This window comes from Rhea americana, unplaced genomic scaffold, assembly GCF_003343005.1.
Source record: "Rhea americana isolate MKP2758 unplaced genomic scaffold, rheAme1 scaffold_17, whole genome shotgun sequence".
Classification (NCBI taxonomy): Eukaryota; Metazoa; Chordata; class Aves; order Rheiformes; family Rheidae; genus Rhea; species Rhea americana.
In genome coordinates, this window is record NW_028185816.1 from 8,360,011 (window position 1) to 8,376,009 (window position 15,999).

A 15,999-nucleotide genomic window follows, 5' to 3' on the forward strand; every position below is an offset into this window, starting at 1 on the left:
GTCCTGGTTTATTCCCATAAACTTAGTAGTAGCTACTGCTCTTATGTCTCTTGGGCAAGTAATAAAACCCCTTGATCCACGTGAACACTCTGTGCCTACTACTATCCTTCTGCTTAGAGGCTTAGAGGGCTATTCTTTCAGTGTTTGCCTGCTTAAAGGGTCTGAAGGATTCAAGTGGCAAGGTTTTGCCCTCAATATGAAGGCTGATTTCACACTTTATGAGTTTAAAGTGAGTTTCATTATGCTCTCAGTTACACCTTTGGAAACTCTAATATGTAGTTCATCTTGATTCTCCTTGTGCAAATGCCAATATTTCATTAATATAAGGACAACTGTGGTACTGAGCAATGAAATATTTGAAATTTTGAGAATTTTTCTCAGCTTGTATTGGAACAGGAAGCCTAAATGTCAGAAAGCTTTTAAACACACATACACACACACACACACACACACACACAAAGGCTTTGGCATATTGAAAAAATTTGTTTGAAATAATTTTGAAGCATTTAATTTTAATCATAGCTTTTAAAATATGTTTTGCTGTAAGTTAAGTTCTGTTTAGAAAATATTGAAACAAGACATATGGATCATTTTAGGTTTTTGAATAGAAAATTCCTATAAGCTGACCCTATATAGTTTTAAGATTTAATTTTGATGATTTGGCTTATTTCTGGGAAGTCTTTTAGTAAAATACTTTTTCTTGTCTCTAAAATAGACACGTGTTGATTGCAGCACAGTTATTCCCAATTCACTGCAGTGAAGGAAGAGGTGTGGTAGAGCTCGGGGTGTTATTGCAGCAGGTGTGTGACCTGYCTAGGAACAAACACACAGAATCCTGGCTGTATTTGCTTGCCTGTACCAGGCATAGTGACTCTGGTTCTGAATTACTTTCTGTGGTCATACAGAAATAGAGAAGTAGAACACTCTCTATGCCTTCCATATTCTTAGGCATGTAAGGACTTAATCAAGGCCTGACTGTAAATYAGAAAAGTCATCATCATCATGGACCAGGAATCACTGTTTTCCAAACAGACCTTATTCTCCTCTCTAGCCACTCCATCTCTGCCCTGCATCTGATATTTTCTCCTGAAATATGCATCTGGCATAGAGCCATATATGACTCTTTCTAAGCCCAAAGGAGTCTATAGGGTAGTGAAATAGAGTGAAGCAGCCTACAGAGGTGGATTCTCAAGAGAGAACTTGGCTCCTTTTCCTATTTTTGGAAATTATATAATACAGCAGACAGCATTCCATTAAAACAGCATTCAGCTTAAAAACTGCATTTCCTAGAGGTCTGCCTGGGAAAGTGAAATGGGAGATGGGAGCAAAGATCTTCTCTATATATACCTGGATATAGAAGATGATCTCTAAAATGAAAGTCTGTCTACTTCTGGTCATCTCAACACTGCTGTCAGGAGATGATAGAAGCCTCTGGATTTGTTGGTGTGGACTGTGTAGAGGCTGTCTAGTTTAGTTACTTTGTTTCTTAGTTTCCYTTTCCCAAAAAGCGTTAGTCAAAACTAGAACCTGTGGCCAATATTGCAAAAGTTGTCTGCAGGATCACTAATGAGGTTTTGGGTTCCCAGCTTTTGAACCTTGAGCCATGTTTGCAGAGCCCTGAACATTTGCCATTAACTTCAAGGTTTAAGTTTGTGCTGAAAATCATGAGTCTGAGACCATAAAATCATGCTGGAGTAGCTAACATTACTTACCCCCAAAGAGGTACCAAAATCAGTAGATACAGTTAGCCTTTTTAGCCTTAACTTTCAATTACTAAGAGATGGTCCACACCATAGCCTTGTGATCCAGTTTTCTTTTAAATCACAAAGTTCACATGCAAAGCTCAGAGCTAGCTGAATTTGAGGGGTTTTGTTAGAGCTTCTTGCTACTTCTTTGCATAGTAATTTGCATTCACATATGAAGAACGAGTCCCAGAAAGCTTGAACTAATTATTCAGCAAGGAAAGTTCCGTTCTTCTCATCACTCTCTCAAGATCTTTTTTAGCTCAATATGCTATATCAGACTTCTATATGATTGTTTTCTGTTTGTTTCCATAGCTAATTAACTTGATACTGATCTGGGCAAAAATTCTATAGCTATCTGACCAGTTTGAATGTGTATTTTGCTTCACTTACTTGGTTTTCTTGTTCCTGTGCAACAATGGTGTTTCATTGACAAATATGCTCAATTTTAAAATTTCATCATCTTCTTTTCCAGGTCATTTTCCTTTTTTAAGCTTTATGGAAAAAAATAAAAATGACTTAGYCCTGCTGGCTATATCTCCAGAAAGGTAGATTTCCTTTTTTGCAATAACCTCATTTTTCTTCCTAATAAAATTTTTATTTGGTTGGAGTTTGAGTGATGATATGATTAATTGTCAGCTGGATAGACATACATTGAGAGGTGCTGTGAGGAATAACCAGTCCTGAGGACTTTCCTCTCTTGGCCTACATTTACCTGAARCCTATCAGCTCTTGTCTGCATTGGCTTAAAGGTGAGATGACTCACATCTCATAAGATAACTCATCAAAAGCTTGGGGGAGCTTGAATTTCTGGCAGAAATCACTAAGCTTATATGCACACATTAATAATAATTCTTAACACTCTCCCTTTTACCTTCTTTCTCTGAAATTCTAGTTTTTAGCAAGCTGCCTATTTTCCTTTAATTACACAGCAAAAAACCTTACGTTCAATATCCATGCTAGACTCTTTTATCACCATGATATTTATTACTAACTGACCCATGGAACCTATTCAGCATATAAACCTCTTTTTTTTTTTTTTTTTCTCCTTTGACTACAATCCATTTCCCCTGTGTGCATGTGTTTCTCTTGCTCCCTGTATCTCATCCCATCCTATTAGCTCTCTGTGCTGAATAGCCTGTTCCAGGACATCAAACTTTAATTTAAACAGAAGATGATCAATAAGCTTCGCAAATTGCCTATGGCAACATCAGCAGTTTGAATCAAAGGGTTTTATAGGTAATTTAAAGGGCATCCTCMTTCACCCCCACAATGTGGTGTATACCTATTCCTTGCTTTGGAAATTACAGCTCGGTTGGCTGAACAAGAGGAAAAAGAGCTTCTTCTCTATACCCAACCTGGGAAATGGTACACAGCAGCTACTCTGGGTATCTCTGATAGCACGTTTTGAAACCACAAAAGGCAGGCTATCCCAGAAAAAACTTCCTAACTCGCAAGACTTGTTTAAAAAAAAAGCACATCAGAGCTAAAGAACAGTATCAACGCTAAGGTAATATGGACGTAAAAGGAAAATATCCACAGTACAGACCAACCCTGCTCTTCTGGTACTGTTGCTTGGGACCCTCATGTATTTCACATGATGGAAGGGAGACTATATTTCCATCTGCTTCTAGAATCCTGCCAATTAGGTAAATCCACAATGCTTRTGTCAGAGTTTGCAGAAGAAAAACAACATCTGTAACCATAATTTTGTAAGTACTTTATTTATATCTAGTTACATGTCCACTCATCTGCATGATGATCTTTTCTTCTAGGTTGCAAACACATTCTTATTGAACTTCCCTTGAGAATACAAAGACCTCGTTTGAATATGTATTGTGAAGAAAATGAACTACATAGACTGATGGCAAAGTAAAGCTAGTGCCTGTCTGACACGTATATCACAGTTCCTAGCTTCCCTCCACCTTTAGCTTCTGTACTAGCAGCAGATGTATATTTAACTGAGGTATATACCTACTGCATTTATAAGTCTGAACTATCAGCCATCTTTGCTTGAAAAATTATTCCAGCTATTACAGTGTAAGGGAAAGGGGAAGGAAACGCCATGAAAATGAGTGTCAGTCAGGGAATATGAGGCTATGGAGGAGGTAGCTGCCAGCCAACCTACAGGAGAAAGTGAAAGGCATGCTCTTAAGAAGTTCTGCAGACTTTATGAAATTTTGTGTTATGGACGTTGATAGTTTCAGTAATCTAACTGAGAGTACCCCATTTGCCTTCAAACTTCTTCCCAGCTTGCACAAAGACAGGCTTTGCTTTCAGGTACTGTGACTGTAGGCTAGAGACTTTTATAGAAACTTGTGGCTTTGGGTATATAAACCTAGGGAGTTCCCAGACAGTGCAAACAGGGTTTGCATCAGCTATTTAATTTATTCTTGCCAGGGGGCCTGTTCCTCTGTTGCCTCTGTTGTTAGTTCTCCCTTGCTGGGGGCCTGCTTCAAAGAAGTAACTACCCACCCTTTACTACTCCAGCAGAAACAGGCTGCTTCCTTGGCAGGATTCTCTGCTCTCTCCTTGATGATTTTTCCTGGGAACAAGCATGAATGCATTTCCCTGCTTCTACTACCATTTTATGGCACRGAGGTCAATTGAATGTCTTAGCTGACTAGAATGGCTGATTGCATTTTTTGGGTGCAAGACAAGGTTGGGGAGAACTCTTGGATACTTGCCCTAAGTGCTGCAGGCAGTTGATCCGAGAAAGTAGGAGACGTCAGCTAGAAAAGCAAGCCCTTAAGGGAAGGGCCGACAGTATTTGTTTGCAATAGTCTGTGACAAGCTGCTGGACTTTGGTAATCCAAGTGGCAATGGGATCCCACAGAGGTCATAGCTATAGAAAGAGTCTTACAAGTGTTTCACAGTAGAAGAAACCAACATCAAACACATATCACAYACGATCCAAATGGTGAAGGTTACCTATTTGTACAGGTCTCTGGCCCATGCTTCAGAATCATAAATGTTACGCTCTATTAGCCCTAGTAACACAAGGAGCCAATAAGGTCTTTGCAAGGGGGAATATATATCAGTAAAGGCACTTAGTTCCTAGCTGACTCTGAGTCGGAAATTGCACAATGGATGTTGAAATGTTGGCTTGTTGAAAAGTTGTCATTCGAGTAATGGATGCTTTATTTCCTGTTTTTGCTGAAAGCTAAAGCAAAACATAATTAGCAAGCGAGAAAGCAACCTTGGCAGCCAAACAAAAAAAGCACATTTTGGGCGCCTGAGCCAATTAAAATTGTTTATGTAGCCCATGAAAAATATTTTTCTTCAAATCATTATAACTGAGAGAATTCATCATAACACACTCAGACGTGCTCTTCACAGACCTGATCGTATGCCATGCTGTGTGCTTTCAACTCCCAAGGACGAACTGCAGGCACACTCTAATAGTCAAGACTCTTACACGGAAGGAAAGGGACAAGAAGCCTCGTGCCTGAGAGTGGAAGGCCTGACTCCTAATTCTTTTGATTCTGGGTAGGATCCCAAGCATGAGAGAATGATCTGTTTTCAAGTCAGCTTCGACTGTTCTAGGGAAAATTGGGGAGAAATCTGAAAGCACCAAGTGGTAAAAGATTCCTGTCATTTCAGGTTTCATTCTCAAGATTTCAACTGTTTAATCTGAATCCAGCCTTCATGACTGAAACACATATTAATTTTAGGTCGCAGTCAGACCTCTTTTTTCAACCTGTATTTATTCTGAAAAGTCAGAGTTTAATAAACCTGCACAATCTGCTTTTAAATGTTTGATTCCATATCCTTCATGATTTTCACATGGATACTCTGAGAGGGAAGTGCAAATGATATACGGTCTGGCTTCGCCTCTCCCTATATGAGAAAAGGATCCTTTCAGAAAAAACGGAAGGTGGACAAATACTACTGCTCTCCAGTGTGATACTCATCTGCTCTTCTCATAACTGTTATTGCTGTGCTTTCCACTTGTCTCTGAAGTCTCAGCTTTCTTTCCTGGATGTGCAGTCATTTTATGTGCAATATTTTAATCTGTTTTTATGAATTGGCCTATTTTAACATTTTGGTGATTTCAGAAGCAAATTTAAAGCTGGATGTGAAAACTATCACAGCCCTTTAGTGAAGCCTGTACACGTCTTGAAATAAACAATCATAACTGGATCAATGCAGAGGATAAACARCATTTCTACTATGTAGCCCTCTGCCAGACGATGACCATTGGGAGCATACACATGCAAAATGAATACTGTCTGGGTCTAGACTTGCCCAGAGTTGTCTTTTCTTGTAGAAGTGTTTTGCTTGCTGCCTGTTTCCGGCCATGCTCAGTGCGAGGTGTGTTTTTCTGTGTGTGTGTGTGTGTGTGTGTGTGTGTGTGTGTGTGTTTATGTTATCAAGCATAGCCTGTTCTGTTTAGGGACTTTCAGAAAGAAAAATGGATTGGGTGTGACTTGCCTTGGGAATGTTCTCAAAACAAAACTTTGGGTGGGTGTTCAGTCTGTTTTGACTTGCCCTTGATATGGAGCCTAGAGCACAAATGGGGAAAATGGACTCATAGATCATAGTTGCGGGAAGCAGAAATCCTGTACTCAGGCTCTAATCCCTATAGAACTTAAGTGCTGGGGAAAAATGAGCAGAAGGAAAACTGAGTCAGTTGAAAATACTCCAGGGAATGTAAAAGCAGTTACTGCTCTTCACTGCTGAGTTTGGGTTTTAAGGCCCTAATGTATTTATATGATTTTCACTGACTTCAGAATCCCCATGCTTCAAGGAGGGATTCAGCATGACGGTGAATGAAAGGCACAAAAGGGAAAGATGTAAAAAGACACGGTGTTATTACCAGCACCAGAGGAATACTGGAAGATGCTTGTGTAAGAACAGTCCTTGTGCCTTTCTTTTGGAGTTAAGTACAGATCTTGGCATTTATTTAGCATCAGCAGCTTATATATTAATGCTGGAACCGTGCTGTGTTGGCAAAACTGACACTGCACCTGGTACTCAGAAGCTGAAAGCACCACAGTTACATCTGCACAGGTCTGTGCGTGTTTTCGGACAAGGAGGAGTCTCTATACTCATCCAGCTTTAGTCACAGTCAAAAAGAGAGGGACAGAACTGCAGGGAAAAGATTCCCCTCTCCTTCATATGATTATTCCTAGGCTTCTTCCATGATAAAAAGAGCAGAAATACATAAACACACAAACTTAGTCGAAGAGAGTAATTAATCACAGTCTCACAGGATGRGCCAACCTGGGCACTGAATGGCCAGAAGCAACAGGGAAAAGATCATCCTAGGGAGGGTACCTATAGAGGGGAACCGACACAAATGGAGCTGCTGTGATTTGCTTGCAAATCACATCGGCATGGGACAATGAGAAGGAAACAGGCATTTCTGATGGTCATGCCACAGCAGGGATATTTGTCAAAGTTCGTGTGCTTTGGGAAAATCACAAGGTGTCTCTAGGAAAAAGTAGAGCATTGATTGTTAAAACTTCGTCTGTGATTTGTACAGGTGTTGCTAACTGCTGCCTGGGAAGGGTCTGAACTCAGCCAGTGCTGAGAACTCCTGTTCCCACTTCAGGCAGTAAAACTGAGACTACTCACTCCTCTGGGAATAATCAAGCCTGAAGTGTTTGCTGACATAAGCAGTAGCAYGGTTGGTGTTTAACATGGTGTGAATCTACCACCCAAAGATGAAGTCTCCCTTGCATCTTCCTCCAGTTCCCTTGCTTCTCACAGAAGCACATTTCTGGGTCCTGAAAAGAATACGTCTGTACTTTGCTGCTGCACTGTAGAGGTCCCCCACCCCCCAAAAAAAGGCAATGTAAACTGTTACTATTTCTGTTAGCCATGGACTTATATACTAAGAATTGTTTTGATCCAGGCAGTAGGTGGAATTATTTAGTAACAGTTGCAAATTCAAAACTAATGATGAAACATGAAGTGCAAGTACCTACCCAAACAAGATATTTTTTTTCTATGAAATGCATTAAGCTGGAGTGTTTCTTGCTGTTTTATTGGAAAAATGTATGCCACTGAAATAGTCTGTGATGGGGCAGAGAAAGAAGCAGCCTGAGAAGACCACTTTAGCTTACAAAATATTTTGAATAAAACAATTGAATGTCTAAAAAGCTAATGATTTGGTCACATTATTACTATTGTGAGGTTGTGGGTTTCCTATCACTGTCATTGTGGCATTAATACACTGAGAAATTCAGATAGTTTATCAGAATCCATTAAGGAATAGAAGAAAATTAGGACAAAAGCCTGTTGTTTATTCAAGGTTGTGTTTTATTTATCCTCTGGCTTTTAAAAGCCTCTTGTTTTATGTGCCTTCTGGGCACAGAGGCTTCAATTTAAAAACATCACCGCTAAAACAAACAACCAAACTGACAAAAGTCATCTMAGGGAGAACAGCTGAGATGTAAAAGCAACTCACTACTCACAACGCCCCTTGAGGTAAAAGCCTTCCACTGAGGTTTGAAAGACGACGACTGACCGAATGCTGGTTTTATCAGACCAAATAGGGCAATTGTGGCCTGGTGTGATTCTCTGGCAAAGAGGAGGTTCTTACTTTAGCTCTTTAGATTTTATATCCATGGACTCTTTACAGTCCATGTTCCTGAGATGGACCTTAAGGGGAGCAGGAGGACTGGGATATGTGACCCTCACATCCCGCAGCATATGGCCACAGTGCTGCTACAGGGGTCGGTTAGGCAGTGGATGCTTCCATACATGGCGAAATCAGACAGAGTTTAAGGAGAATGTAGAGACAGAAAAACAGATATTTTTATTTATGTGGGCTGATGAGCATAAAAAGTCGGGGGCTTTTTCCCAGGCTATCTTATTTTCCAGCCTCACAGTTYAAGGCTCACAGATTTTCCTGCTTTTGCTACCCATCGTTAAAAAACACCAAACAGCAAGATGTTTGAACGTTCCAAAATGGCCCATTCATAGGTTTTTCTGCTTTCCATTTTGTTTTATTACTTCCTTTTTCTGATCCAGCAGAGACTGACAGATGAACTGTACTGAAGACAGGCTCAGTTCAGTAGGAACAGCTATTAAAATTCTCCTTCAGCAGACTCTCCTCCATCTGTCTCCACAAGCAGCTTCTCCTTCGTACCCCTGCCTGGTTAGGGTGTGCCACTTCTGTTCTGGGGAAGAGGAGAAACCCATTCTGGCCCTCCTTCCCATGACCCCATCCCACACTCTCTGGCCACAGTGACAGAACCAGCTGGTGATTGGGGGSCAGCTCCTGGTGGAGGACAGCAGTAGGGGCTGTGCTTACAGCAGTGAGAACCTGGGGAGTCCTGTAGGCAGCATTTTGCAGGTCCAAGACTAAGTTACTGAAGAAGTGTTCCAGTCCTGGGGAACTACTCTACCAAGACAACAAACAATCTGAAGCTCACTTGCTGACGTTAATCATGCTAGACAAAAGCTGTAAAAGCATCTGAGAGTGTCTTCTTTGGAAAGATATTAAATGTCATTTTCAGAAGACATTGATGATGGCAGTGAGTCTGAAATTGTTACTTGCTGTCTTTTTTCAAACAGACACTTTTATGGCACTAGTGTTGTGTTTTGTTGCAAGGGATTCTATTTGTTGTTTTTAAATCTTGACATTTTCTCACAAAAATGACCCTGAGGATCAACTTTTTTTTAGCCTTATGAAAAGCTCTGTCTCTTCCAGACAGTTGTGAGGTTAAGACTTTGGAGTGGTGTTATGAAGACCTCCCTGTGTGACTGACCTCAGCATCACTCTGAGATCAAAATGAATGATGAGTGACTGTCACTTTTTGTCTGTGTCATGATGGAAACACATGCTGCAACTACTATCAAACTGAATGTCTATGGATTCAGCAATTTTTCAGGATTTCTGATATCTTTATTTCTCATTGCTGAACCTCTGTTTTACTAGTGTGTATTATTAAAGAACTGATTTGAAGACAGAGAGGAACTTGAATAGATAAATAGTAGTATTCATCTCTGCAAATCACTACAAATCCAAAAATACAAAGCTAGCACAAGCAAATCAGTGCTTCTCTAGAATTTGACTTAAAAAATAAGATGAGTTTTCCAGTCAGAGTCTGTATTACTAGCCAAATTAGTGCTTCTGGTTCCTTTTGTAGAACACGTTGAGTTGGCCCGTATCTCACCRTAAAATCCATGTCTAAGCATTCAGCATGGTTCCCATAGAGTGTGTGGGCATATATAGATATGGGTGAGTGGGTGAGTTTGTCTGAGGATGGATTGGGTATATTGGTCCTGGTCAGCATAATAGTCAGATAACATTGATGTGCCTCCAGACTGAACGTAGATGAAATTAAGCTATCTATCCCCTTTGACAATGTTAAGAGGCTACCACAACAACTAAAATCCGGTTTGCTAAGAGAAACATATCAACTTTATACCCACCGCTGCTCCTGTGCTGTATTCACACATGTTGTCATACACCTATCTTTTATGAGGAGTTTCAAAAGGAGGGAACCCAAATGGGAATAAAATGTAAGACTTGTTTCATTCAAGGAGCTTCATGACCTCACTACTCTAAGGCAACTCTTCCTTTTGACTAACTGGGCAGCATTTACCAGTGCAACCCAGCRGTGTGCTCAGGGAAGGAATGGCACCAGTTTGCAGAACACCCCTGGTGTGGAAGGGCTCTGCAATCTCTGTTCTTACACAAGCAGAGATTTTTATGTTCTGTTAAGCAAACACAGATTCCTTTGGAAAAGCCACAGAGGGCAGCAAAAAAGAACCTGGCCTCTTCTAAAATATTTTTGCCACGAACAGAAGTTCTAAAACATTTTTTCTGCRCCCTGTCGCATCCATGCACAGGGACCAGCAGCCAATTGGATTATGGCACTGCTGATTATTTATGATTCCCTTCCTGTGAGGACAGGCCCTGATGTGTTGTTTTTTGATAACACTGGCTCCTTTAAAGCAATAATGCTGGTACAGCTTCCTGTCTAATCATGGAGCAATTACTGTACCTCAAAAGGGAAAACATTTAGGAGAATCCAGTTTTAGCTCAGAAGTGATAACAGGAACATTTTCTTGCTAATCTGTGGTTAGACTTGAACTCATTCAAACATCTCCCATGGCAACATGTGGCAAAAATTAAAGATAGGAGAGGCTGAGGGTTGCTCTTGTCTATCATCTTCCAGTTCAGTCAGGATCTCCTGCTACTTACATGGTGTAGGAGGTTGGATTTTGTTTATGACCAGCAGTTGTAATGAAATATGGAGTCTTTTCCYTCTAGGTCCCTATTCTGAATATGTGTGCGAGTAAACAGCACTTGCTGTTACTGATTTGTTCTGTGATCTGTGTGAACTGAGTTAGTGGTCTTAGTCATTTTTTACTGATGGAAGGTGACCACGTCCAAAAGTAGAAGGCCCTACTTCACTGGTTTGCAGAGATGGTATTAGAGCTTCCTTAGCTTACCTGGTAAGTCCGTCACCATTTTCAAAGGAATTAGTCSAACTCTGTATCAAAACAAGATCAAATCTTTATGGTCCTAGCATTGCACTTTAGCCAGTAGTCTTGCTAGGATGGGGCTGTGGTAGCTTATTAATAATGTGGAATAAGATTGCATTGGTTTAGCCTGTTTTATACACCATGTGTATGAGGTACTAATTTCACATCTCAGTCTGGCACATCTCACCGGCACTTCAGAAAGTATCAAAATAATAATAAYTGAATGTGAATGCTGCTAATCTGTGCAAAATTTTTTGAACTCTCTAGAAAATGAAGACTAATATTTTAATGGTTACAGTACCAGACCTGAAACATTAGATGAGACAAAATGCTTAGTGTTACAAGTTAATGTCCTGGTAGCAAGGTCAGTCTGAAACTTGAAAACCAGAACTTGATCCTTTTCATGTTGAGCTTAGCTTCACACTGATATTATTACATTGACTGTCATGCCACATGGCCCAAAATTTTCTCAGTAATAGAATTTGCTTCATTTATTTAGTAATTAATTCATGATGTCTGTTTTTAAGAGGCATGTTCTTTATATCTTACTTACTTGAAAGGTTATTCTAGTGGAGTGACATATCCAAAGACAGTATTGGCTTGTAGTTTTGAAAGAGGACTGGCAACCAAAATATCTGAGGGAAGTACTGGTCTCACTGTAAATCTAAATTTGTATGATATGCATTGAAGCCAGTTGATTTCACTGGGGTCAAGGCTTCCTCTCTAGTTCTTTTCCTAGCTCTGCTACTGCCTCACAGTGTATCTGTAGGGTGTAATATTATTTAAAACCTTCATTGACATATTTTGAAGTTTAACTAATGTAAAAAGTAAAGTTAGAAGTGCTATGCAATTTGCGTGGACTCCTGGCATTTCTCACAYCTTTCCTTGGGACCCATGCACTCAGGCATTTCCATCTAAGGCTGYGGCGTGTGCTTTTGAACTCGCTGCTGGAAGACTCTTTGGACACAAAGGGTGTGTTTCTGTGGTGAGAGAAGCTCTATCTTACTGAAGTAGAGCAGAGAAAGGAAATGACTCAATCATCAAAAGGCCCTCCTTCCTCAGGGAACTGTCCTTAATCAGTATTATCCCGTTATAATAATACCATTTCAGAGGGACTGTGAACCAGAGCACTGCGTAGCCATGTAAACTGCTTCCTGTATTTGCCAAACAAAACAGAATTCAGCAATTAATAGAATTCAGCTATTAGTCCTGCTATGATAAAACAACAAACATGGCTGTTAATCATACAGCCCGCCTTGGTACAAGCCATCTCCCATGAAGAACTGTTTACAGTTTGGGACTGTATTACCTGCTGTGCCATAAGGTTTGGGGAGGGGGGCTTGTTTTGTTTGTTTGTTTGTTTGTTGTTGTTGTTGTTGTTGTTTTAACCAGAAAAGAATAAACAAGGTTGCTTGCATTTTACTTTGCTTAAAATGTCACAGCTATGAAAATTGTCCTCATTATCCTTGCAAGAGCTATTGCAAAGCTTCCTCCTGGGATACCCTGATTAGTCATTGCTTTAGTATTAAGCTGGGATACTTTGTGTTGCTTGCCAGGGATCCTGTACAATCTCTACCTTTTGGTTCTTGATAATAGGCAGCTACAGAAGTTGGCCTTGAAAGCTATGGAATAAAGTAATAGGTCCTTCAGAGCTCAGGGACCAGGAATATTACAGAGATTCAGCTCTTCATAATTAACTCTGATTAGACACAGGCACAGATGTGCAGCATCTCAGCAACAAATGAACCATTTGTTCTTTGGTTTAGTAGAAAAGAAGCTCATAATGTAACAAGAACATGCCACTTGTAACTTGCTTTCCCCCTACTGCTTTCCTTTTGTCAGTCATCTCTGTGAGTGAGCATGGAGAGCTTGCAGGTTCAGTTTCTTATGTATCTGATGGCACAAATCGCACAACGGGTGAAACAGAAATTTCTGATGCTATGATTAAGACTGTTGCTGCTATATTTGCAATTGTAGTAGCATTTGAGGTCTCGTAAAAATTGAGACCCTATTGTACCAAGCCCTGTATAACCACACAGTGAGCAGACAGACTTTGGCTTGGAGAGCTTTTGGGGCTGTATCAAATAAGATGCAACACAGAAAACAAGACTGGGTAAATGCCAAATGACAGTGCATAGCTTGATTAGAATAACAAGCAGCAGTGAACACAGACTGGATGAAAAGCATTCTTACGCATACTAGTTTTTATTTGGAAGTTTTCAAATCTGCAAAGGAATCTCAAATGACATCTGAAAATCATAATTGTAAAATATATGAGCTCTTCCGTTTGCAGATTTAACAAGAAATATGAGTATATCAGTCCGTTAAGTCTGTGTCCAAAAAGGATTCATTTAGAGCTGGGCATTCAGGATGCCCAGCTACCCAGGATGACTTCACCAATGTGGATTTTACTCCTGAGAGTTAGCTGATAACCAAACAGACTTGCTACGGACATTTCAATACACTTTGTAAACATTYGCTTTGAAGTCATTCTGTGCAGGCTTCTTAGGCTTACAGAAGACTGACTACCAGGACAGAGCACTGACCAGGAGGTTTGAGAAAGAAAACATAGAGCTGACCTTTGGTTTTGGTTCTGGGGCTTTTTGAAAAACACGGGAAATTTCAGATGTTTCAAATGCACAGGGAGTAGATAGGACTACAATAGTGAAAGAGAACATGTACCTTTATTTTCTTGAAAATACCTGCCACAAAATTTAGCTTCTACCTCAGCTGGTTTCTGATTACTACATCACAGGCATGTTAAAAATGCACAATTGGTCCAGCTCATGGCTGTGGCTGTAAGTAGGATCTTCTCATCACAAGAAATGGAACTTACGGCCTAAACCGAGTTACACTACAGATTCTAACCATATGGAGTTTTCTATGCCATAAAGTTGAGAGATATTGATGGTATTGTGACAGGTATTTCAACTCCAAAAGATTGCCTGAAAACTTTCCATTCTATAATGATCAAGAGATTAGTATGACAATAGTGAATGTGATATTTGATGCTCTGGTATGTATATTGGATTCTCAAGAATAGCATCAAGGTATCTGTTAAAAAGGACTTTCCTGTAAGAGCTCTGTATACAAATAGGATGTGACTTGAGCATCAAAACCATATCTAATTCAAACTGCAAAGTTCAAAAATAGAGAATGATGATACCAATGTCATAAGTACAAAATATGGCTAATAACAAGAAATGACAAAAATAAATTCTTTCCTTAAAGCATTGGCTGCCAATAAGGATTAAAAGCTGACCTACCATGTTTTAGCTGAACTTTTAGGCATAATTTGATGAAAGCAGATGTTAAAATTCTATATTTGATATGATCTTATCTTTACTTTGTTTTGGTAAAACAACAATAGATCTTTTCTTGGACATTTGGGACTCTGTTTGAACACTGCTGAAATCAAAGGGGTTCTTTCCATTCGCTTTGGTTTAGAAAATAAACTGATGAGGTGAGGAAGAACAGCCTTTGAAGGAAAAACAGGACTCAGGAGATGTTAATTCAGCTCCTGGCTGTGCCAGAGATTCCCAGGGTGATCTTGGGAAGACTGCTTCGTCTGCCTGTGGGTATTTTCTGTTTGCATAGTCAAATGATACTGCTTCTTTTTTTATCATCTTTTGCTTGGCTTGCTTGGAAACTATTTGGGTAGGATCCATCTGATACTCTGTTTGTCCAGTATCTGTGACAATGGAATTCCAGCTGAGATACAGTTATAAAGAGGGTCATTGGAGCGAACGGAATAAGTGATTTGGTGGGAAGAAGGCATGAGATGTTCAAGTAATAAAACTTCAGAGATTTTTACACTGTACTCCACTATTCATTTTAAACACTTAACAAAGCTTGGTCTTGCATTCTGTGCTAGAGTTAAAAAACAGGAGACATATAAAGAGAATTTTTATAATGAATTCTTTCTTAAATTTTCACTGAGTTAGAAGTATCCACTAGAGGGTTAACAATTTTGAACTTTGCTTTGTTGTTTTTACATTTTTTTATAATTCTTTATTAAAGCAATTATTAATTTTATTATGTTATATATATATATTGTGTTACAATCTGGAAGGTGAAAACTAGGGCTATAGTTTTATATTTTGATGTRAACCTGAAACACTGGGTGCTTCTTCTGGTTTCTGAAGATACATGGCCAGAGTCCTCCTTGTTTGGAATAAAAAGGGAGCAAGCTGTAACTTCTTTCTGCTAAGGTTTCCAAGAGATGGCCATCTGGCTCCTCCCTCCATCCTGTACTTCTGATAGGAGAAGTTCACTCTCCTTCTGGTCAGTAGCAGTACATCTGGCATCTACCGGGTTTGATTCAATAGCTGGATCCAAAAATGCTTCCCATTACCTACTGCAGCCACATATTATCCAAACAACCCAAATCTTTGACATCCCTCGAACAGCTCCCTGTGAGATGTGTCAGTAACTAACAACAGCAGCGGCAGCAAGCTTGCGAGGTTGTTTCTAATGAGCAGGAATATTTTAAATGAACAGTTAAATTTTGGGGGAGGTGTTTGAAGATTCTTCTTCATAAGGATACATTCTCATTTCTGCAGACCTCACCATTCCTCTCTACTTAGTTTCACCAGTCTAATTTAGAGAGACACTCTATTTCTCTTTAAATTTGCTAGTTATGCATCCCATGGAGACATCTTTGTTCATAATAAATTGTGAGCAATAGGGATCCATGTGTACTTAATGTCTGTGATAACCCAARGCAGGTTTGAAAATTAATCCTTTGTTTATTATGGCAACAGATCAGGACAATCTTCTTTCAACATATACCATTAACTCAGAAAGAGCA